This window comes from Uranotaenia lowii, chromosome 3 (genome assembly GCF_029784155.1).
Source record: "Uranotaenia lowii strain MFRU-FL chromosome 3, ASM2978415v1, whole genome shotgun sequence".
Taxonomy (NCBI): domain Eukaryota; kingdom Metazoa; phylum Arthropoda; class Insecta; order Diptera; family Culicidae; genus Uranotaenia; species Uranotaenia lowii.
Window position 1 is genome coordinate 22,824,964 of NC_073693.1, and position 25,512 is coordinate 22,850,475.

Consider the following 25,512-nt stretch of genomic DNA (forward strand, 5'->3'; position numbering starts at 1 on the left):
CGAAATTTCTTTTGATGAGTAGTTAAATGCGGATTTTTAGCGCCAAGACTAGTGGTTTCAACCATTTAGTTTGCCCGAATATTAAATACAAAATTTGGGAAAAGTCCGGTCCAGTCCTGTTGCCCAGATTTCGTTGAAAAAAGCCCGAAGTTGGCCCGTATTCACTTACTTTATAAACCAAATCAAACAAAAAAAATGTGTCGAAATTTTTTTTCATTTATGTGTCCAAATCGGAACTTTTTGAGCCATTTTTATAAAAATAATCATAAAAGAGTATGTATAAATACGACGTAAAATTGGCTAATAAGCTGTTGTGAAAAAAAATTACAAAATTTTTTTTCTTGAATTTTGTTGAATAATTCTTGGGTTTTGACCAAATTTGCTCGAAAATTGAACGAATTTGTTGGTTGACAATGTTTAAATAAAATACCAAATATGACCAATGTTATAGAAATAAGACAAAATATATGTAACAAAACTTTGGAAAAAATGAAAAACTATGACTAAAGTTTTACAATCAAATGACAAAAATCTGAAAGAAACTATGACAAAAATATAACAAGTTAATAAGTAACAAATGACAGAACATTGGCATGAAATACGAAAATTATGCCAAAAATATGACAAAAATTACAATGTTATGACAAAAATATGAAAAAAAAATCACAAAAATGACAAGGCTATGACAAATGTGATAAAAATCTGACAAAATTTTGAGAAATATGTCAAAATGATGAACAAAACTTGACAATATAATGACAAAAACTTGACAGAACTAAAACAAGGACAAATATAAAATTAAAAATAAAATACCAAAAATCTGACAAACATATGTATGAAACTATGAAAAAATAATGACAAATGTGGAAAAAATATGGCAAAAATTTGACATTAAAATGACAAAAATATGACAAATGTGCTAGAATATGACATAGTTCTGTCAAAACTATGACAAAAATTTGGCAAAATTATGAAAAATATTCTAAAAATACGACAAAATTCTGACAAGAAAACGTCAAAAAATGACAAAATATTGACAAATACGACATCAAGATGACTTAAATTTAACAAAATATGACAAAAATCCGGAAAGATATGTTGCATAAAAATGTGACAAATGTGATAAAAATATGACGAAATTAAGCCAAAACTATGAGCCTGTGATATATGTAGCTCAGTTGGCAAGTCAGTTGCCTCCTGAGCCGATGTCCGTTAGTTGGAATACAATAGTTAAAATCCAGAAGTCATTAATCAAATCAATAAAGGAGAAAACTATGAAAAAAACTAACAATCAAATGAAAAAAATCTGACAGAACTATGATAAAAAGACGACAAATGAAAAAAAAAATGACAAAATTATGACAAAAATTGACAATAAAATGAAAATGTCAAAAATATGACAGAGCTATGACAATGCTTTGTTTTTTTTGGCATATTTTTCTTGTCACAGTTTTGTTACATTTTCGTCGTTGCTTACATTTTTTTGTCATTGTTTTGTTACATTTTTGTCATAATTTTACATAACTTTGTCATAATTTTATCACATTTGTAACGTTTTTGTCATAGTATCGTTAGATTTCTGCCAAATTTGGTCATATTTTTGTCTTTTTTATTAGTTATTAAAGTTGTCATGTTTTCATCACATTTGTTATATTTTGCATGATGTCCATGTTTTTTTTTGAGTTTTGTCATTATTGTTAATTTTTTTTTGTCATTATTTGGCAACTTTTGTATAGTTTTGTCAGATTTTTTTTCCTTTTTGCTGTCAAATTTCTGCCATCTGTCATATTTTTGTTTTTTTTTTTCGTCATGACTCATGGCTTTGTCATTTAATGACAAATTTATCAAATTTTTGCTATATTTTTCTCATATTTTGACAAATTTTAATCACATTTGTCATATTTTTGCCATATTTTTTTTTTCATAATTGTGTTGTATTTCTGTCATAGTTATCTTGAATTTTTTTTCATGCGATTTCCAGTCATTTACAATTTTTTAAAGTTGAGCGGAGCCACTATATTGGATTTTAAGTTTCCATACCATAGTGCATGGCCGTAGGAACGGGGGGTTTTGGGGGTTAAACCCCCCCCCATGAGGATCCAAAACGGCAAGCGAAATATTCCACTCTACACTCAAAACTTTGAACTCAGGACCAAATTATGATAATTGAGTAAGGTCAATCGAAAGTAACAATCTAGACTAAAAACTAATGCCAAAACCTCAAAAACCCATCCCAAGTCCAAAACTCTGCTTTTTCAAAATGTTCCCACTTGTTCATCAAAATTCAGTTCTGAATATTAAATTTTGAATTAAAATAAACCCATTTTGAAGGTTCTGATTTCATAACTCCCAAAACAAAATTCAAAAATTTAAAGCTTCGGAATGGCAATCCAAAATTGAAAACTCAGATTCAGATCTTTGTAAATTCATATTTTAATTCTGATTCACAATACAGATTAACAATAAATAATTTAAATAGTGAATTCAGATTAAACCTGAACTACAGAATTTAATTAATAGATTAATGCATGAGGGCTCAAAAACTTGGCTCATAAAATTCTGATCTGGAATGAGATTCGGAAATCGTATTTTTTTTGTTTATTTCAGAAATCGTATGGAAATTTGGCTACAGATTCAAAGCGCACTTTTTTAATTCAGATTCAGAATTCAAATTCAGAATGCAGATTTTGAGGAGGAACAATGAGATGATATGTGATGAAAAGTTTTTCAAATTAAATTACTTAATTAATGAGGAACAAAAATTTGATATGTGATGATAATGCTTCTAAGTAAATTCTACCCGCTCATTTTCACCATCTTTCATTTCATCTAACCTTCTATCCATCTATATAAAAAATTTCATAATCTTCAGATGTCCGTACTAAAAAGGACATCACTTTTCACCGCTAAGGCCGACAAATTTAAGTAACATACGAAAATTACGGTGGTTAATCTCTTCATAAAATTAAAATTGTCCTTTCGCTCATTTTCAACATAATTCATCTTATTCTAATCGTCTATCCGTCTATAATCTTTCAATTCTTAAATATCCTTTATCAAAGAATATAAAATCTCACCGATATAGCTGATAAAATAATTTCATAGAATGCAGATTCAAAATTCAGAAAAAGATTAAATATTACAATCAACATAAATTGTTGAGGAAATCACTGAATTTAAGTGTTAAACTTTATTCGACAAAACTGAACACAACATTTGCTGCAACCTAAAAATGCTCATTTTTTTTAAATTTAGTCCAGAAGTTTTTTTCGGTCTTTATGTGTTAAGATTGCTTGTCAATTCAGTTACCAAATTTAAATTTATTAATCAAAATTAGTTTTTAGTGTGGAAATGATTCTTTATAAAAATATTTGCTGTTGAAGAAACATCTCCATCTGAAAAATCTGTACATAATTCTATATTTTCCCAGTGTATTGTTTAACATTATTAACACATCAAGGACACAAAAATTCAGCATTTTATGTTTCAGAAACCAATAAACAAAATTCTGATAATTTAATATAGATATTTAAGTAACGGGAAGTGTTGTGTTAAATTTTGTAGAATGAGGTTTCAACATTTGAATTTGGCTTTTCAATGAAGCATAGTAGCGGCTAGCGAAAAAACGAGATATTTCGTATTTAGTCCGCAATGTGTTAATATTGCAGTTTTTAAAGATAAATTTCATACAAAAATTATTTATTTGTTTTAAGTTTGCATCAAGAAATTTTATCCGAAAATCTGATGATTTTTATCTCTTACTTAATTTTTTTTTTGAATATTTGTGTTTTTTATTAAAAGTTCAAATCTTTGAATTTGTAAAATTGTTTTGAAGATTGGTCTTGCAAACAAGACAATTTTCAAAATTTGAGTGAAGAATAATGTTTTTTTTTAAGAAATGGAAGACTCTCCTAAAAAAAAGCTTATTTTATGCGCAAATCAACTAAGTTTTATCTACCAGACTCTTAAAATCAAAGATTTTAACCATCGATGAAAACGAATTTATCTCACCTTTTAGGTTTAAAAGGTTTAAGGTTCAAAAATCTATTTGCCGAAGTCCTCACAAGGTCCTGGCACCGTATATTCATTTCCTTTAGTTTCTTTTTCATATCCCCTGCGGTTTTGTTTCCATGGTCCTGGAAAGTCTTTTCTACGCGGTTTTTCGGAATAAAGGGGTTTGCTTTTTTTGCGCGTGCACTGTGGCCGGCCTTCATAAACGAACTAGCGAAATACATCTGGTGAACGAGCACATTTCGCTTCGCAGTTCGCTTTGCGTTCACTGTGTTCATACCCTAACCCTAAACCCTAAGTACTATGTGTGCCGTGGCTGAGACTCGATTTCATGACCTCTGGCATAGAAGACTTCAACACAATCCTCTAGACCACGGTCGGTGGCAAATTTTCGAAAAATATATGGAAATTGAACAAACACATGAACTTTGAATCGTGTTTTCTCGAAATTAGCTTTTATGCTCTTATATCCCTTTGACTCCAAAGGCCTCATCTGGCCAAAGGCTGTCAGGCCGAATGCATGCTAGGTTCAATGACCATTTGGCTAACCAGTTTCTCAGTTTTTTTTTCCATTTTCTTAATCTGTATGTCCTTCTCGCCTTTGATCGTCTTCTTGCTCTTCCGAAGTTCCCGCTTCATTATTGCCACCGGCCGCAGCTCCGGATAGTTTGGCGAGTTCATGTCTTTGGAACAAAATGGACAGAATTGGCCTCATACCACTCCAGGACACTTTAAGAATAGTGGCATGATGCCAAATCAGGCCAAAATAGTGGAGCTTCGTCGTGCTGCTGCAAGAATGGCAAAAGGCGCTTCTCGAATCATTCAGATTTGTAGATCTCGCCATTTACTGTGCCCTGTGTCACGAAAGGCTAACTCTTCAGTCCGCAAAAGAAGATGGCCTGCCCAACGAGATATTTGGAGACGAACTTCGACATTTTCTTCTTCTTAAATTTGTCGTCCACATCGAACTTGCTCTTGCCGGTGAAAAATTCCAATACCGAAATTTGCTTCAAATCGGCTTTTGTATACGTTTCGTCGTCCATCACACAGCAGCCATATTTTGTCCGCATCATCTCGTAGAGCTTCCATGCCCAAGTTTTAGCCGTCGATTGTTGCCGCTCATCGCGGTTTGGGAAGTTCTGTTCCTTGTATGTAGGTATGTGGTCCAGCTCTCTTCTCGTAACACGTAACTCTGCGACATGTCGATTTTTTTAGCCAAATCACGGCTCGAGACGTTCACCTTTCCCTCCGTCTTTTTGTTCTCCGGTCCCGGTTTTCTTCCAGCTCCTTCGCCGTGGTCCAACGCCAACCGCTTCTGGAACCGCTTCATCACTCTGGAATGGTGAATGTTCAACATTTTTCCCAACTGCCGGTGCGACAGGTCAGGAAACTCCAGGTGTTTGGAAAGAATTTATTCTCTTGACTCGCGTTGGTTCACCTTAATTTTCATTGAATCGATAAACACGACTTCGAGTTTGACAGCATGTAAACAATACACTTCAATGAGAAAGTGTGCAAAATTTGGTTGATTTTTACCCAATGGTAAAAAAGTTATGCCCTGTTGAATGTGTGTTTACCCTATTAAAGCCTATTCCTAAATCATGGATAATATCTATAATCAGTTGTTTGAGTTTTCAAACCTCGACGTTCAGGTCATCGGAAATCCATAATTAAAAAAAAAATAACATGGCACCACTGGGTGAATAGAGAAATTCAATGCCTTCTGACTCCTTTTACGATTTTCTAAAACACCAATATGTATGTGTTTGTTTCCAAAGTTGATTTTTCATTTCGAGGGGGGATATATGTATGTAAATGCTGAGCTCCCTGAGCGAGTTGGTTGGAAAACTCTCGTTAATCACCACCACCACATTGACATTGCGCGAAAAATGTCGTCCACTCTGAGGGTTAAGGGAAATTTCTCGTCAGTTTTCCACTGGTGCTCGAGTTGGTCGATTCGTTCGGATTCGTCGGGCGGCTTCTGGATCCGTGGCGTTGTTCTTCGCGTTCTTCGGTGGGATTTTACTGTGGCAGAGGGGGGAATCCAGCTTTTTTTTTGGGGTGGTGGTGATTCGGTTTTTCTTGGGAAGGAGAAGGAAGTTTTCCACGGGACGTCCCCTCGTCTCGATGTCCTTTGAGGTGGAGTTGTGTGCTGATTGATGGTTAGGAAAGTTAGGTTTTTCATCAGCCGTCGAGGCCGAGACCAAAACCTGGGGTGGTTCTGTTTTTTTTTGTTGTGTATGCGGCCATATTCCACCTGATTACAAGGATTAATCTCGTTGCGGTGGCATCGCATCGCAAGTGAAAAACTCCCGAGGCTGGAGAGGAAGGATCTAGCGAAGGAATTAGGCTCATGCTAGTAGTAAGTGTGGTGTGTAGATCTCCTGCTTTCAAGTGTTTGTGTGTGTAGGGTGCGATGGAAAGCAAAAGTTTCTTGTGTCTGAGAAAAGCTTATGGCACCACCGAGAAAATCGAGACTGGAGCACGGCCAGGGAAAAAGATGGTCTCGTTAGTGTTCGGATAAAGGAATTCCTTACAGCATCGGCAAGTCGGGAAAACTCTCGGATACAGAAGGCTGAAAAGTTTTTCCTGAACCTGTGATGGAAAATTGATGTCTCCTTATCAAGAGGCACACCAAGATACAGGGGGGGAATTCGAAAGTGCGATGTGCTATCAAAGTGGTGCCGCACGTGAGTTCAAACACGGCAACTGATACGGTGTGGTGAGCTTGCTCTGGGTGAGTGTTTTTTTCGTATTCGTATTTCGGAAAAGGGGATAACTTACCGGAGTGTAAATATTGTGCAAATGGGAGAAGAGTGTTGCCAACCTCAGCCCCTCAACGACGACAACCCCCAAACCCGGCTCCCAAAAGTCGGGGGAGTATAATATCAGCCGCTGCGCTTGGGGTTTACCTCAAAACCGAAGAGCGCCTGTTGGTAGACCCCTTGCTGTGACGTTGTCATTCCATCATTGCGCCGAGGTGGACGTGCCCTTAAGACGAAACGAAACGAAACCAACAAACAAACCCACAAAAAAGCAACGTGTGACGGTGCCGATGGGAAAATGTGTGTACGCTGTTAGGTGGAAAATTTTTCGTGCCCCCTTCCCTAGGAAATTGCGGAACCAAAACCAGCCCGCAAATTAAGTCCAAAAGGATACGATCGACATACCTACATGTAGGCGACAAATTCGACAAGCAGCGAACGTGGATCCGAAAGTAAGTGTTTCTGTCACGTTCCGCATAATTCGTCACCCTTTCCCCTCTGAAAAAAAATCAGCAAAACAGATCCAGATAGCTACTTAATATGTGTGCCTTTTTGCGTGTGCATTTCTGCGAAGGTGTGCATTTCTGCGAAGGAACGGAAGTAATCACATTTTTAATGTGTGGTAAGCAGCAGCAGAAGCAGTGAAAACACGAATAGTACCTTCGTATAAAGGTACGATAAGCCTTTGAAGAATGTGCAAATGAGAAGATAAGCTTCCCTTCGAAGCTGTTGTTGGTGGAGGTGATTAGAAGTGGTGTTTGCTAGAATGTAGTTGATTTGATGTTTTTTGAACTCTGGTGTTGGTCAGCTTCCGTAGGATTAGAGGCTTCGTGTAATGATGTTACTGGATATGCTCCTTTCTGGTGTGTGGAATTGTGTGAATTCTGGGAAATGGATCGTTCCCTCCTTCCTTCCACAGCCCAGAAAAATTCTATGGGCCTGATGAATTCATTGGGAAGCTACATGAGAAGTGCTTTCAAATTAACTACCTGTCTACCTTTAGTCACTGAATTAGTGCTTTGATTGTTCAACTATCCTGCTTTTCTCTAACATTTAAAAAAGGGTTAGTATTGGTTATTTCAGTTAAATCCGATTCGAATCAAGGCCAGAAAGGCTCCTCAGCATGAGAAAAGCAAATAAGTACTTCTAGCACCGAACGTTAATGAGAGTTCCGAAAACTGAAATAATTAATTATAAAATTTTCAAAAATTTTAAGTTTAAGACAGATCTGGTATGGTGTTTATGGATTGTAAATAACACGACCAAATGAAAAATGGCTTAACTTTGCAAACGTTGTCAAAAATGACAAAAATGAAAAAAAAATATCACAAAAAAGACGAAAAATATATGAAAAACGACACAAAAGTGACAAAAAGGACAAAAATGACAAAAATGACAAAAATGACAAAAATGACAAAAATGACAAAAATGACAAAAATGACAAAAATGACAAAAATGACAAAAATGACAAAAATGACAAAAATGACAAAAATGACAAAAATGACAAAAATGACAAAAATGACAAAAATGACAAAAATGACAAAAATGACAAAAATGACAAAAATGACAAAAATGACAAAAATGACAAAAATGACAAAAATGACAAAAATGACAAAAATGACAAAAATGACAAAAATGACAAAAATGACAAAAATGACAAAAATGACAAAAATGACAAAAATGACAAAAATGACAAAAATGACAAAAATGACAAAAATGACAAAAATGACAAAAATAACAAAAATAACAAAAATGACAAAAATAACAAAAATCCCAAAAATGACAAAAATGACAAAAATGACAAAAATGACAAAAATGACAAAAATGACAAAAATGACAAAAATGACAAAAATGACAAAAATGACAAAAATGACAAAAATGACAAAAATGACAAAAATGACAAAAATGACAAAAATGACAAAAATGACAAAAATGACAAAAATGACAAAAATGACAAAAATGACAAAAATGACAAAAATGACAAAAATGACAAAAATGACAAAAATGACAAAAATGTCAAAAATGACAAAAATGACAAAAATGACAAAAATGACAAAAATGACAAAAATGACAAAAATGACAAAAATGACAAAAATGACAAAAATGACAAAAATGACAAAAATGACAAAAATGACAAAAATGACAAAAATGACAAAAATGACAAAAATGACAAAAATGACAAAAATGACAAAAATGACAAAAATGACAAAAATGACAAAAATGACAAAAATGACAAAAATGACAAAAATGACAAAAATGACAAAAATGACAAAAATGACAAAAATGACAAAAATGACAAAAATGACAAAAATGACAAAAATGACAAAAATGACAAAAATGACAAAAATGACAAAAATGACAAAAATGACAAAAATGACAAAAATGACAAAAATGACAAAAATGACAAAAATGACAAAAATGACAAAAATGACAAAAATGACAAAAATGACAAAAATGACAAAAATGACAAAAATGACAAAAATGACAAAAATGACAAAAATGACAAAAATGACAAAAAGGACAAGAATGAAAAATATGACAAAAATGACAAAAATGACAAAAATGACAAAAATGACAAAAATGACAAAAATGACAAAAATGACAAAAATGACAAAAATGACAAAAATGACAAAAATTACAAAAATGACAAAAATGACAAAAATGACAAAAATGACAAAAATGACAAAAATGATAGAAAAATTACTCAAAAATGATACAAAAATTACTCAAAAATGACTCAAAAATGACACAAAAATGGCACAAAAATTACACAAAAATCACACAAAAATCACACAGAAATTACACAAAAATGACAAAAAATTACACAAAAATTTCACAAGAATTACACAAAAATTACACATTAAATTCACAAAAATTACACAAAAATAACATAAAAATGCTATTAAAATGCCATAAAAATTACACAGAAATAAATCAAAAATGACAAAAATGAAATAAAAATGACACAAAAATGACATTATTATGATACAAAAATGGCACAAAAATGACTTAAAAATTATACAAAAAAATTCTCAAAAAATGCCATAAAAATTAAACAAAAAATACACAGAAATTACACAAAAATGACACAAAAATGACTCAAAAATTACACAAAAATGACATAAATAATTTCACAAAAATCACACAAATTAAACAAAAATTAAACAAAAATGACACAAAAATTACACAAAAATGACACAAAAATGGCACAAAAATGACATAAAAATGACACAAAAATAACACCAAAATGACACAAAAAAATAATACAAAAATGGCACAAAAATTTCTACAAATCGACACAAAAACGACACTTAAATGAAAAAAATTGCACAAGAATGACACAACGGCCAAATACCGAGTATAAACCTTTTCTACTTTTTGGTGATACGAATATTTGGCCGAATACTTGGTCGAAGAATCTGTCCATTTTTTTTTAAAACAAAAGCGATGATTTCAAACACCTTCGATTTCTACCATCTTAATGCCCCTTATGTTATATTTTTCGATTATTTTCATAAGGATGCGTAATGCATAAGATTTTCTACAAGAATGGGTTTCTGGACTATTTTTGATTTTTCAATTTCATTTTGGCATGCTCCATTGTAAGTTTGGACGATTTTAAAAATGTCATCACCCACTAAAAGGACATCAAATGACTTTTTGCTTCTATGGCGTTTATCAAGAAGAGAATATTTTTATTTTTTTTAACTCGAATGAAATTCGGGAAGGTCAGTCAACCGCCAGATTTGGCTTATTTTGAATATTTATTGCATTTATCGTCAAGCCCGAATTTTTCCAAACCAAAATCTAGAATAAACGATAAACAAAGTAGATGACTTTTCAGCATTCTGAACACGGATACATCTAAGATGTTTCACCGAAACCTTAAATTTTTGGTTATTGGGTAGGTTTTCCAACAACACTTTTGAATATTTTTTAAATCATCCCACATCATTTAAAAAATCAGACAAATCTGTAAGTTAAAGAGATTTATCCAACAGCTTCATCTGATTGAATGGCTAGTGTTATTTAGTTTCAACATAAATATTTGATCATTTCCATCATATTATCATGTCAATCGATCGCTCAGCTCAATTGATTTAAAAAAGTAAAGATTGTTAGTTAAAATTCTTAATGATACACATTAAGTGAATAGAGAAATCCAAACAAACAATCAGCAGATGCAGCTTAGAAATTTTTGTGCTTCCCAAGCCAATTCGTCTTTTTGCTCCGGAGGCCAAATTAAAACGAACAATCAGCAGCAGCAGTCTGAAAAAGTTGCACTTCCTAAGTCCATCCATCGTTTTTACCGGAAGACCGAATAAAAATAAACTAGCTGCAGCAAAAGTCTTAAAATTTGCACTTTCTAATCCAATCCGTCTTTTTCCTTCGGAAGACCAAATAAAAACAAACAATCAGCAGCAACAGTCTTAAAAATAGGCGCTCCTCAAGTCAGTTCCGTCTTTTTTCACTTGGAGGCCAAATAAAAACAAACAATTAGCAGCAGCAGTGTCAAAAATCTACGCTTCTTAACTCAATCCGTCTTTTTCCTCCGGAGGCCAAATTAAAACGAACAATCAGCAGCAGCAGTCTGAAAAAGCTACACTTCCTAAGTCAATTCATCGTTGTTCACCGGAAGATCAAATAAAAATATACTAGCAGCAGCAACAGCCTTAAAATCTGCGCTTCCAGAGCCAATTCGTCTTTTTCCACCGGGTGACCGGATAAAAACAAACAATCAGCTGCAGCAGTCTTAAAAATCTGCACTTCCTAAGCCAATCCGTCTTTTGCCTTCGGAAGACCAAATCAAAACAAACAATCAGCAGAAGCTGGCTCAAAATCTGCGTTTTCTAAACCAATCCGTCTTTTTCCACTGGAAAACCAAATAAAAAATAAGCTATCAGCATAAACTGGCTTAAGAATCTGTGCTTTCTAAGCCAATTTGTCTTTTCCTACCAGAAAGCCAAATCAGCAGCAACAGTCTTGTAAATCTGCGCTACCTATGCACATTTCGTCTCTTTAGACGGGAAGGCCAAATCAAACAATCAGCAGCAGCAGCTTTAAATTTCTGCGTTTCCCAAGCCAACCGTTTTTTTTTCCTCCGGAGGCCAAATTAAATCGAACAATCAGCAGCAGCAGTCTGAAAAAGTTGCACTTCCTAAGTCCATCCATCGTTTTTACCGGAAGACCGAATAAAAATAAACTAGCTGCAGCAAAAGTCTTAAAATTTGCACTTTCTAATCCAATCCGTCTTTTTCCTTCGGAAGACCAAATAAAAACAAACAATCAGCAGCAACAGTCTTAAAAATAGGCGCTCCTCAAGTCAGTTCCGTCTTTTTTCACTTGGAGGCCAAATAAAAACAAACAATTAGCAGCAGCAGTGTCAAAAATCTACGCTTCTTAACTCAATCCGTCTTTTTCCTCCGGAGGCCAACTTAAAACGAACAATCAGCAACAGCAGTCTGAAAAAGCTGAACTTCCTAAGTCAATCCGTCGTTTTCCGCGTGAAGACCAAATAAAAATAAACTATCAGCAGAAGCTGGCTTAAAAATCTGCGCTTACTAAGCCAATCCACCTTTTTCCACCGGAAGGCCAAATCAAAACAAACAATCTGCCGCAATAGTCTTAAAAATCTGCGCTTCCTGAGCCAATTCCGTCTTTTTACACAGGGAGTATAAATAAAAAACAACAAGTAGCAGCAGCCTTAAAAACCTGCGCTTCCTCAGCCAATCCATTTTTTTAAACAAACAGCTGCAGCAGCCTTAAAAATCTGTGCTTCTCAAGTCAATCCGTCTTTTTTCTTTGGAAGTCCAAATTAAAACAAACAATCTGCACTTCCTAAGCCAATCCGTTTTTTTCCTTCGGAAGACGAAATCAAAACAAACAATCAGCAGAAGCTAACTCAAAATCTGCGTTTTTGAAGCCAATCCGTCTTTTTCCATCGGAAGGTCAAATCTCAACAAACGATCAGCAGCAACCTTAAAAACCTGTACTTCCTTAGCCAATCCACCTTTTTCCACTGGAAGGTCAAATAAAAACGAACAATCAGCATCAACAGTCTTCTAAATCTGCGCTTCCTGAGCCAATCCGTCTTTTTTCACGGGAAGGATCAATCAAAACAAACAATCAGCAGCAACAGTCTTGATAATCTGCGCTTCCTAAGCCAATCCGTCTTTACCCACCGGAAGGCTAAATCAAAACAAACAATCAGCTGCAGCAGCTTTAAAAACCTGCACTCCCTAAGCCAATCCGTCTTTTTCCTTCGGAAGGCCAAATCAAAACAAAAAATCAGCAGAAGCTGGCTCAAAATCTGTGTTTCTAAGACAATCCATCTTTTTCAACCGGAAGGCCAAATCTCAACAAACGATCATAAGCAACAGTCTTAAGAATCTGCGCTTCCTAAGCCAATTCTGTCTTTTTCCACCGGAAGGCCAAATCAAAACAAACAACCAGCTGCAGCAGCCATAAAAATGTGCGCTTTCTAAGCCAATCCATCTTTTTTTCCACCGGAAGGCCATATTAAAACAAACAACCAGCTGCAGCAGCCTTCAAAATTGGGTCATCTTAAGCCAATTCCGTCTTTTTCCACCAGAAGGCCAAATCAAAACAACAGTCAACAGTCTTAAAAATCTGCGCTTGCAGAGCCAATCCGTCCGAATTTCTTCCGGATGGCCAGATAAAATCAAACAATCAGCTGCAGCAGCCTTAAAAATGTGCCAATCCGTATTTCTACAGGAGGTCGAATCAGAAACAATTTTTTTTTGAAGTAGTAGTCTTAAAAATCTGCGCTCCCTGTGCCAATCCGTCTTTCTACCGGAGGCGTTATAAGAAATTTTTTTTTCGTAGCAGCAGCCTTAAAAATCTGCGCTCCTTGCGCCTATTCGTCTTTCTACCAGAGGCCGATTTTTTCAATTCAATGGAAATTGGACAAGAGAGAATACTAGTCCAATCTAAATAAAATTTGTTGTACACTTAAGCCTGAAATTTAGAAAAAAAAAAATGAAAGATGTTCAAGATGTTCTAAAAATAGTAAAAATTCGATTTTTCTTATTTTTCATGGTCCAACAACATTTTTATGCGATCCAAGATTTTATATTTACGATTCAGTTGGCAGACTGGCATTAGATAATCTTCTTCTAGCGGTCACCTCTGATATATAACTTTGAAGTCCGCGAGTAAGGAGGATAGATCATAATTCCCAACGATCCATGGCTTATTCCGAGTGTATCGTGATAAAAGCAGATTTGAAAAAATCTTAATTTATAACGGTCGCTATAGCAGGATAAGGATAAAATTAGGAACGCTTTGATTGAACTGTGTGACTTTACAGCTATGACTATACAGTTGTAATATTTGCTTCTATGTTTATCTACATATGTCAATATCCAGATGATTTTGAAATAGAAGTACCTTATATGAAGAATCATTGCGATGTAAATGTTATCCTTTGGTAACAGATGATCTAAATGTTTAGAATAAGAATAAGTTTCTTATAAAAGGTATCTAAAAAAAATAAACAAATAACCTTAGGTTCGTACCATTGAAGATTGTTGTTTCAATGTTTCAAATTCAGAATGAAAAAGTTCTGTAACGATTAATTAATTTATTTCAATTAACCTTTGAAAATTTAATTATTCCAATTGAAAATTGTGACATATGAACTAGTTCAATGGCGAAATGGCTGGCAGCGCCGTGGCAGGGTGAAAAAAAAACGCCACAAATTAGTGCAGTTCATTGAGCCAATCTCGGAAGGACCTTTTTCCCATATTGAAGCCGGGGGAAAGCCGTGAGCGATCCATCAATTTGTTTGAAGGGTCGACGGGAGTGAAGTTCACATGGTGCGTGATCCATGTGGGATTTTGCTAGCCAGGATATCCTACACATCGTGCCTCGTGTTTCAAGTCCATCCCATCTGAAGGGCTAAAACGCCTGGCTGCCTGCCGGGGTCGTAAAATCCCGTCCTCATTTCGGATGAATGGTTCTGATCTGTTTATGATGGTTCCGGGCTTGTTTTATGGGGAAATGCAAATTTATTGGAGCGTGAATTTCTTGGGCAGCCAGCAGCGTGTATTCTTTTCCTGCTAGCCGGTGATTTGCCGATTGTGGTTTATTGGATTTCTTCGATGTGTATCCATCCAGTTCGATGATGGGATAGGAATTAATTCCGAAACAACTCAATATGTTGTAGTGTGGCTTCGGGTAAAAGGATATAACATTACTCAACAACCAGACGTGTGGGAGGATTGGCTTTATCGATTGAGATCGGATGGAATTTTAAATAGGTCAACCGGAGAAATATGGGAAAATTATAAATCCCACTTACGTTTCATGATTCCTCCGACGTTAAGCCGAAAAGGAAGCTCTACAGTTGTTTAAATTTAATAAACACCACTGAAATAGATTTAGCAAAACTTTGCCGAACTTCTGATGAGTATCCACTTCGGCTTCCCGAATGACAGCTCATTTTCACCGAATGAAACATCACACCAGAGCGTTGCTGTGCTTCGGGGGAACCGCAAAGTGTAGAAAGTGTGCACATTTAGCCGGCCCAGTACGTATCCAGGTCTATGGGGCAACCCCTTCTTCCATCCATCGAAAGTTCAAACCAAGAGGAGCAACCATCGAAGACGAAGACCGAATGCCCCTGAAAATGCTAATTAAATTACTCTAACTAACTAACTAACTGTACTACTGATAGTGAGCGAGCAACTAAGAGATATAGAGAACCTTGAAGTCAAGCGTCGTCGTTGTCGGTGTTGTTTCGACTAAACATCTCACAACAGGACCTGTCGCTTTCTGTAGATTGTTGATGTTTACTTTTACAGTTTGTTTATGTTCTTAATACAAATAAACACCAATGTCAGGCTAAGTGATAGCCAAGTTTCATTACATGTTACATTTTTTTACATTTTTGTTTATTTCCCGAGCAAATTTTGATGCACAATTTGATAGCAAACTGAAACCATAATAATGTTTCATTATGCATGCATATATTTTTATTTGATAGCAAGCTGAGACCACATTTTGGTATAGAGAGCAAACAGTCAGCAAAATTTGGTTAAGAATTTTATTTGTAGCAAAACAAGGCATAAAGGACGTGTAAATTGTTTCTTTCAATATTTAAACCTGATATCAAAGTTATAGCATAATTTGCTGTAAAAACTGCCCAAAATCGAAATTAGGCATCATTGCAGTACCCTTAATATTGACAAAATACAAATCTGAAATCAAAATTATTTATAGAATAATCTGGAAACAAAAGTATTTTCTTCTTACTACAGAAAAATAGAAATTAAAACAAGGCATCATTGAGCTGTCCATATGCTCTACAGTTGTCAATACAAAATTGACATTTTAACATTTCAACGTAATCATTTTTGACAAACAATGTTAGTTAGGCATTGTTTACATTTTAAACATTTAGACACTTTCTACAATCATAAATTTTTTACATTTATATATTTTTTGCTGTCTTTGCATTTTTTGCACAGATTTTCCTACTGTTAGTTTTGTTGTTCATAAGCCTCACTGTCAGTTCTAGAAGTTTCAGTAGGAAACTTTAGGTGCATAGGAGGTGTAGCACGAAATGATCACCCGCAATGCTGGCCTAGCATCTCCCAGGGTTTACCTTCCCCAAATTTTACCCCTCTTAAACCTCCCCACGTTTATGGGTGGATCGTAGAGATCTCTGCATCTACCGTTTAAGTAAACGTGAGTCACTTAAAGCGACTTATATACCCTTCCCTATCCCCACACAGTCCGCAGGGTTCGGCCAGGGCACCTTCAACATTCTGTGGGGCAAGTTTTCCAATTTAAGAGATTCTATAATCTAAGGCAACGAAATGGAAGACTTTGCTTCTTTTGAAATTGCAAATCAGGAAGTGTAACGCCATCTAAAGAAGAAGGTGATGCAATTCTTAATGACAGTAATTTCATAAAACGGAGAGTTGACTAGTAGCGCCAACCGAAGTTTTAGGCGACTGTTTCTGCGAATGCGAATGCGAATGCGAGATTTTCCTACTGTTAGTTTTTTTATTCAATTTTTGACGTCTGGTTTGACATTTTTGAAAATTTTTGTTATATTGCCTTTTTTGTCATTTTTAGCCATTTTTGACATTGTTTGTAGCTCTTGTTATTTATGTCCTATTTGATATTTTTATGATTTTTCAATTTTTTTTAACAATTCTAACATTTTTGAAAACTGTTGTATTCTGGAATATTGACAATTTGGACATGGAATGCAAATTCTTGTTACTTTCTCTAAATTTGGCATTTTTTTAAAACATTTTTGTCTTGTTTGTCAGTTTTGATAACTTTTCATTTTTAAGCTTTCTAATTTTTTTTTAACTTTTTGACAGTTTTGACATGTTTGACAACTTTGACATTTTTTATTTGAGTGGTATTTTAACAGTTTTCACATTTTTGTCAGTTATAATATTTCTGATATTTGTGATCATCTTTACACATCTTTTGTTAATTTTTTCCTGTTTAATTTTAAGGAAAATTTGGAAAATTTCACATGTAATAAAATAAATGCTTTCGACACTTCAACATTTCTAAATTTATTGGTGATTTTGTTTTTTTCCCATTTTTAACATATGCGACATTATAAACATTTTAAACAGTTTCAAAGTTTTTTTTTATTTTTTTTTAACATTGTTGATGTTTTTAAATTTTAATATTAATGACGTTTTTAACATTTATGCAACTTTTGTCATTTTTAAAGTTTTTGAAAAATGCATAATATTTCACATTTTTGACATAATTAAATTTTGAATTTTTTGTTATTCTTTCAATTTTTACATTTTTGTATGTTTTGTATATTTTTCCATTGTTGAAATTTTTGTTATTTTTGACTTTTTGTACATTTAAAAAAATTAAAATTTAAGTAAATTTTAACATTTTCTACTTTTGAAAATTGAACCATTTTGATACTTTTGATGTTTTTGACATTTTTGACGTTTTTTTAACTTATTTTGTCATCATTGCGAATTTCGTCAGTTTTGTGATTTCTTCCTTAATTGTAATTTTTTAATATTTTGAACATTCTTAACTTTAATGACACTTTTACATTCATGATATTTTTTACATTTTTGGCATTCTCAACCTTTTAAATATTTTTGAAATTTATGACTTTTTCGGCGTTTTTGACATTTTATGGACTCTTTTTATATTTTCGATATTTTGATATTTTTGACATTTTTGGGCATTTATAACATTTTTGTCATTTTAAAAAAATTTAAATTGCTGAAATTTTTTTATTTTTTTTAAATTTTTATCATTTTTAAAAATGTTTAACTTTCATGTTATTTTTGACGTTTTCGACAGTTTCGCCGTTTTTAATATTTTTTTAATTTTGATATTCTGAAAAAAAAATTCAACTTTTTTGAATTTATAAATTTGAGACTTTTTGACAGTTTCGATATTTTCTATTATTCTGATATTTTTGGCATTTATGACATTTATGAAAATTTGGACATCGTTGACATTCTGACATTTTTCTTTTGGTATGAGCCGTTTCAAATAAAAATTTACATAAAAAATTCTTACATTTTGGACATCTTTGATGTTTCTAAAATTTTGAAATTTTTGGAAGTTTCGACATTTTAGAAATTTTTGGCTTCATGATATTGTTGACATTTTGTACATAAGCATTTTTAAGAGTTTTGATATTTTTGACAGTTTGACCATTTATGACATTTTTTCTATTTTTTTTGTTTTTTATAAATGTTTGACATTTAGACATTTTTGACATTTTGGCATTTTTGATATTCTGGCATTTTTGACATTCTGGCATTTTTGACGTTTTCGAACTTTTTGAATTTTTTTTCATATTTTACTTTTTGACCATTGTAATATTTTATGGATTTTGGACCTTTTTTCGTTTTTGACATATTTTTATTTATGTTATTTTTGACCATTTATGACATTTTTAACATTTATGGAGTTTCGGAAATTGTTGAATTTTTTGACTTTTTTATTTTCGAAATTTTTGACATTTTTGATGTTTTTTAAATTTTTTTACATTTTCGCCGTTTCGGAAATTTTCGAAATTTGTTACATTTTCAACGAAATTTTCGGCTTTTTATGCATATAGAAATTTTTGACTTTTCTGACATTTTTGATATTTTCAACATTTTTGGATATTTTTGACATTTCATGAATTTTTGACATTTTTGTTATTTTAGAATTACAGGGTTTTTTTAAGTAGAGAAACTGTTGAAATTTTTTACTTTTTTATCGTTTTTGAAATTTTTAACGTTTTTACCATTTTTCATATGTAAGCCGTTTTTAATATTTTTTGACTTTTTATGCATTTTATGCATTTGGTTTTAAATTTTCTTCTTAAATTATGCATTTGGTTTTAAATTTTCTTTGAAAGTTTTGGCATTTTAGAAATTGTTCCCATTTTATGATTTTTTGACAATTTTGATATTGTTGATATTTTTGACCATTTTTAGCATTTTATGCATTTTTGGATGTCAACAAAATTTAAAAATGAGAAAAATGTTTTAAAAAAGTCAAAAATTTCTGAAGTTTTAAAAATGACAAAAATGTCTAATTATTATAAATGGTCAAAAATGTCAAAAATCTAAAAAAAAAATCTGAAATGAAGTAAAATTTCAGATTTTTTTTAAATTTTTCGAAAATTTGACCATTTATAATAATTTGACATTTTTGTCATTTTTAAAATTTCAGTAATTTTTGATTTTTTGACTTTTTTTTAAACATTTTTCTCTTTTTTAATTTTTGTTGACATTGTTGACGTTTTTGACTTTTTTTTTTAACTTTTTTGACATATTTGAAAATTTTGACCATTGTTGATATTTTTGATCATTTTTGACATTTTTGGCTGATTTGTCATTTTTGAGCCTTTTATATTTCCGACATTTTTGATACTCTTAACATTTTGCACGATTTATTACATTTTTGAAATTTTGGAAATAGTTCAAATTTTTTGCTTTTGTATCATTTTTGTCATGTTTGAAATTATTGAGATTCTTGACAATTTTGTCTTTTTTGAATTTAGAAATTTTTGACTTTTTCTCGACAATTTTGACATTTCCAACATTTTTTATATTTTTGACATTTATAATATTTTTTACCTTTCAGAATAAATGAACATTATTGCCATTCTGACATCTTTGATATTTTCAAAACTCTCAACATTTTAGGAATTTTTGAATTTTTCTCTTTTTGTCGTTGTTGATATTCTTGACGATTTCTGACATTTTTGGCATATTTGATATTTTATGCATTTTTGACCTTTTTGCATTTTAGAATTTTTTAATATTTTTGTCATTTTTGTCATTTTTTTAAACTGTGCAAATTGTTGACTTATTTTACCATATTAGTCATTTTTGAAATATTCAACATTCTTGTCATTTTTGACATTTTTACCGTTTTTGAAATTTTTGAAATTTTTTATATTTCTAGCTAAATTTTCGACTTTTTGTGAATTAAGAAATTTTTGACATATATCACAGTTGTAAAATTTTAGACATTATTCACATTCTGATACTTTTGACATTTTCGAAATTGTTGTTTTTTTTTTAAGTTTTGACTTTTTACATTGTTAATATTTATGGTCTTAAATATTAACAATGTCATGTTATGGCATATGTATTGGCATGTTATGCATTTTTGACTTTTTATGCATTTTTGACCTTTTCTACATTTTCGACAGTTTTTCAAACTTTTAACATTTTTGACCATTCATTACATTTTTGACACTAATGACAGTTTTGAAATTTCATAGATTGTTTAAATTTTATACTATTTTTTATTTTGAACGATACATGAAATTTTTGAAATTTTTTAAATTTTAACATTTTTGATATTTTAACATTTTTGATATTTTTGACATTTTGGAATTTTTTGACATTTTTGACATTTTTGACTTTTTCAACATTTTTGACATTTGAGACATTTGAGAAATTTTTTCACATTTTTGACATTTTTGAAATTTTGGTCATTTTTGACATATTAGACATTTTTGACTTTTTTGACATTTTTGACATTTTTGACATTTTTGACATTTTTGACATTTTTAGTATATTGACGTTTTTGACTTTTGGAATTCTTAGCATTTTTAATGTTTTTGACATTGTTATCATTTTTTGACTACTTTCTTATTTTTGTCATTTTTAACATTTTTGACATTTGATGCATAATTGACCTTTTCGTCATTTTCGACTTTTCGACATTTTTTACATTCTACTTTTTGTTTGAAAACACGGTGTGCCAAAATACGTTATTAAAAATAAAAAAATGACCACCAAAACGGCACTCGACATTCGAAAGATATAGTATTCAGGCTTTTTTGAAATAAGAGCGATTTTAAATTTTAAGTCAATTTGCATTTGATTTCCAATGGGGTTTTTCGACCTTATGTTCTATGACCATGGATTTTTCTGACTACTCATATTTTATAACAATCACCCAGCTCAATGACTTTATAGAAAATTTCATGCCCGACAACTTTGTGGAATATTGGAAAAAGATTTGAGTTGATCCTGAAAAGTTACTGGCAATTTTCTAAAACTTTATTAGACTGATTGAAATATTTCCATGTTTCTTAGGATTTTTTTTCAATTCCGCGTCACTAAAAAGCGAATATCTTCCCAGGCGTAGTTTGATTCGTTTTTGGGTCTTCAATCATTTTTTCGTGCTTAGAATGTGCTTAGTCAAAAAAGGTAAATAGCGTAATGTTGGCTTTAAAATAGTCATTTTTGATTACCCTCTTAGATTGAACATTAAAAATAAACGATATTTTTAATTTAAAATTAAAAGCAACACAGAGACCACTGTTATAGTCCACTACAGAATTTAAGAGATGATCATAGTACAACTTTGATCGGGGGTTTGATATTGTTTCCGCGTTTCTGAAAAATCTTGATTAACACCCTCCGAGGCTTGTTCTCCGAATACACCCTGCGATTTTCCGGGGTATTTGAAAAAATCTTTTACATGGAATCGTAAAATGTGGAATTTGGAAGAGTTTGGCAGTTTTTCTTGATGTCCCCAAAGTCCTCAAGTTTCCGTTACGTGTCATCAAATATTGCTTACTGACATCGCAATATGAGCACGGATGGGCTGACAAACGAGCCATTATGCCCGTTATAATATTCATGACTTTTAAATCTCCTGCAACATATCCATCGAAGTCTTGCAACTGTAGCGCGTTCCAAATTGAAGCAATATTCTCATATTTTTCTTTCAGTTTTGGGGCTAGACCAAAAATCAAAAGCCTAATAGTTGATTTAATAATTTGACGTTATTATACTATAAGCCTAATGTTCATAACTATTTCTAAAATACCTTCGAACACCGCCATCCTTGAAACGTTCAGCTTTGGACTGCTGTCCCAGTGAAATTACCGACAAAGTAATTTTAAAAGAACCACCTCCACCGTCCATTCCAAATTTAAAAATTAGTTCTTCATCAGCCATATTTCGCGAGTCTCGAATCTTTTGAATAATTTCTTTTAAATCGACGCAGTACACTAAAGGTGCTTCTTTGACGTTTCCTCCCATATCACCCAACTTCTTGATTTCGAAGAAATCCTTTAATTGCCGGTTATATGAGCCTAACTTTTCTTTAAGATTAGGCTCAAAATTTATACCCATTATACGGAAGTTTCGTGTAAAACTAAGGGTTTTCCTCACGCTTAATTTGTTGTCAACTTTCATTTCGAACGCCTTCTGGGCAGATACAGGAGCAGTTGGATTCAAAGAGCTGTGAGCCCGAATGATGACTATTACCCATAGGTTTACTATAACATTTACATTTGTGCTGAAAATTCTATCTCAAACAACTTTATCGAAGACCCAAAAACGATTCAAACTACGCCTGGAAAGATATTCGTTTTTTAGTGAAGCGGAATTAAAAAAAAACTTAAGAAACATGGAAATATTTCAATCAGTCCAATAAAGATTTAGAAAATTGCCAGTAACTTTTCAGGATCAACTCAAATCTTTTTCGAGTCTTGCACAAAGTTGTCGGGCATGAAATTTTCTATAAATTCATTGAACTGAGTGATTGTCATAAAATATGAGTAGTCAGAAAAATCCATGGTCTTAGAACATAAGGTCGAAAAACCCCATTGGAAATCTAATGCAAATTGACTTAAAATTTAAAATCGCCCTAATTTCAAAAAAGCCTGATGAAACATTTCCAAATTTTCAGGATAGATGCCTGAATACTATATCTTTCGAATGTCGAGTGCCGTTTTGGTGGTCATTTGTTATTTTTAATAACGTATTTTCGCACACCGTGAAAAACCTTTTAAAAGCCTTATTAGAATTAGTGTTTAAATCATGCCATTTGCTATCTCAACTGAAAGAAACTTTTTTGTTTTGACAGGGCCAGATAATGAAATTACCTAGAATCTAGTTTATGTTTCGTAAGGATTTCATATGTTGTTGCACAAATGTTTTCCGAATGTTTAGAAAAACTGGAAAATTTAGAACAGTTTTGACAAGGCCTTATACATGTCATAACAATGTTTGCCGTATTTCTAGCGATGTTTTTCATTAGAAATGTTTGACTTTTCCCACGTCCTTTGCTGATAGAAAAACAAAAAAGGAAAAAAATCTATACCTTTTAGCAGCAGGAAAAAGGATACGACGGCGATGCCATCCACTAAAATATGTCGAAGAAGCAGAAGCCTGTTGGTTTGGTTTGTTGTGTTCTACTCTTCTCTAACGTCAGGCGTGTTGAAAGTCGTTTAGTGTCTGTGGCACTGGGATTCGAATGTGCCCTGCATGGGGAATATCTTATTAACTTATCCTTGCTAATTAGATTAGTAACCATTCGAGGTTTTGCTTCTCTGCTGCTCTGGAACGTTGCTGCTTCACTAGACTGACTAGATAGTTGGTCCCGTTTTGTTGCTGTTTTTGTTTCGAGCTCGACTGGCATGACTTAGCACCGGAGACCATTCTTCGAGTGGGTGGCTTGGTTGTGGTTTTGTTGGTTTTATTGGGAAATATATGGGTGGTAATATTTTCCATCAACAATATAACAAATTTAGAACCCGGAGTAAAACTCGTCCCTTGCTGTTTGTGTGCCATTTGATGGCTCACAGCTTCCGAAAGTGAGTGCAAAATCTCGTTAGCTTTTTTATTTCGTGACTATTCGTGTATTATAAAACTTGGACCTACTTTAAGTTTCCTGTTTTAAAGTTTGGCTAGTATACTTTGAATATTGAAAACAAGCCAGCCTTACAAAGAACACACTTGAAGCTGACGTCATCTATTACGATCATTGTTGCTAGCATAATCAGGTACACGTCAGAAAACTTGCTACAATAACGGTTGAAATTTTATTCAATTTCCTTCCACATATCCTTGATTTGGTACCAGTAGTGCGCTGCCCCCGAAATTCAATTTGTCCTCGCCCGCCACCAACCGGCAGCAACAGCCTTAACTTAATTCCCGGTACTCAACAACCATCCTCAACCTATCCTTAGCACGCATAACGAGGACAATTTCCCGGAAAGACCATCCAATTTTGAAACTCCAACCAACGAGAGAGAGTGAGGGCACATTGACCAACAAATTATTCAAACCCACTGCTGCCAACAACCCGTCTACAAGTTTCCGGATACTTTACCCGGATCATGATGGATGGGCTCTAGCAGCTATTTACTCGGCATCCAAACACTCTTTCGTAGACTTGCCCGCACACTATTAGGAGGAGGTAGTTTTCCAAAGTTTTTAATCCCGGACACGATTAGCTTTGGAAATCTGTTTTCAAGTGGGCGAAGGTTGGTGGTTTCACATAAGCTGGGAAGAAACGAAAACTAGTAATGAGCGTCCGGTTCCTAGCTCTCGTAGCTTTATGTGGGACAAAAACACAAAAGTTCGTACAGTTATCGTTCACTTTCACGTTCACAAATTAAAAAAAACTTTTTAGCAACATTTTTTCCAGTAGAAAATTGATTGGATAACTTTTTTTCCCAAAAGAACCGGAATTGCCTTAAGTTTTGAAATGTAGAACTGGAAAAACAATTATCATTACAAATTTCCAAAATAAATAAAAAAATATATCAACATCGAAAACTGGAAAAGAGCTTTTCTTTAAGGACAAAAATGACAAAAATGACAAAAATGACAAAAATGACAAAAATGACAAAAATGACAAAAATGACAAAAATGACAAAAATGACAAAAATGACAAAAATGACAAAAATGACAAAAATGACAAAAATGACAAAAATGACAAAAATGACAAAAATGACAAAAATGACAAAAATGACAAAAATGACAAAAATGACAAAAATGACAAAAATGACAAAAATGACAAAAATGACAAAAATGACAAAAATGACAAAAATGACAAAAATGACAAAAATGACAAAAATGACAAAAATGACAAAAATGACAAAAATGACAAAAATGACAAAAATGACAAAAATGACAAAAATGACAAAAATGACAAAAATGACAAAAATGACAAAAATGACAAAAATGACAAAAATGACAAAAATGACAAAAATGACAAAAATGACAAAAATGACAAAAATGACAAAAATGACAAAAATGACAAAAATGACAAAAATGACAAAAATGACAAAAATGACAAAAATGACAAAAATGACAAAAATGACAAAAATGACAAAAATGACAAAAATGGCAAAAATGACAAAAATGACAAAAATGACAAAAATGACAAAAATGACAAAAATGACAAAAATGACAAAAATGACAAAAATGACAAAAATGACAAAAATTAC

The 25,512-nt window shown here is 32.7% G+C and overlaps 1 protein-coding gene across 4 annotated transcripts in view; it reads left to right on the top strand.

Moving 5' to 3' along the window:
- Positions 1-5,961: 5,961 nt before the first annotated feature.
- LOC129755150 (ras-interacting protein RIP3) overlaps positions 5,962-25,512 on the top strand; it is a 430,486-nt gene continuing 410,935 nt past the window's right edge. For 2 of the 4 annotated variants that reach the window (XM_055751502.1, XM_055751505.1), the window contains exon 1: positions 5,962-7,228. The gene's annotated coding sequence lies outside the window, so the exon portion shown is untranslated. Of the gene's footprint in view, positions 7,229-7,378; positions 7,518-25,512 lie in introns of those variants that run through there. The other 2 variants (XM_055751504.1, XM_055751503.1) reach the window with 2 other exon arrangements.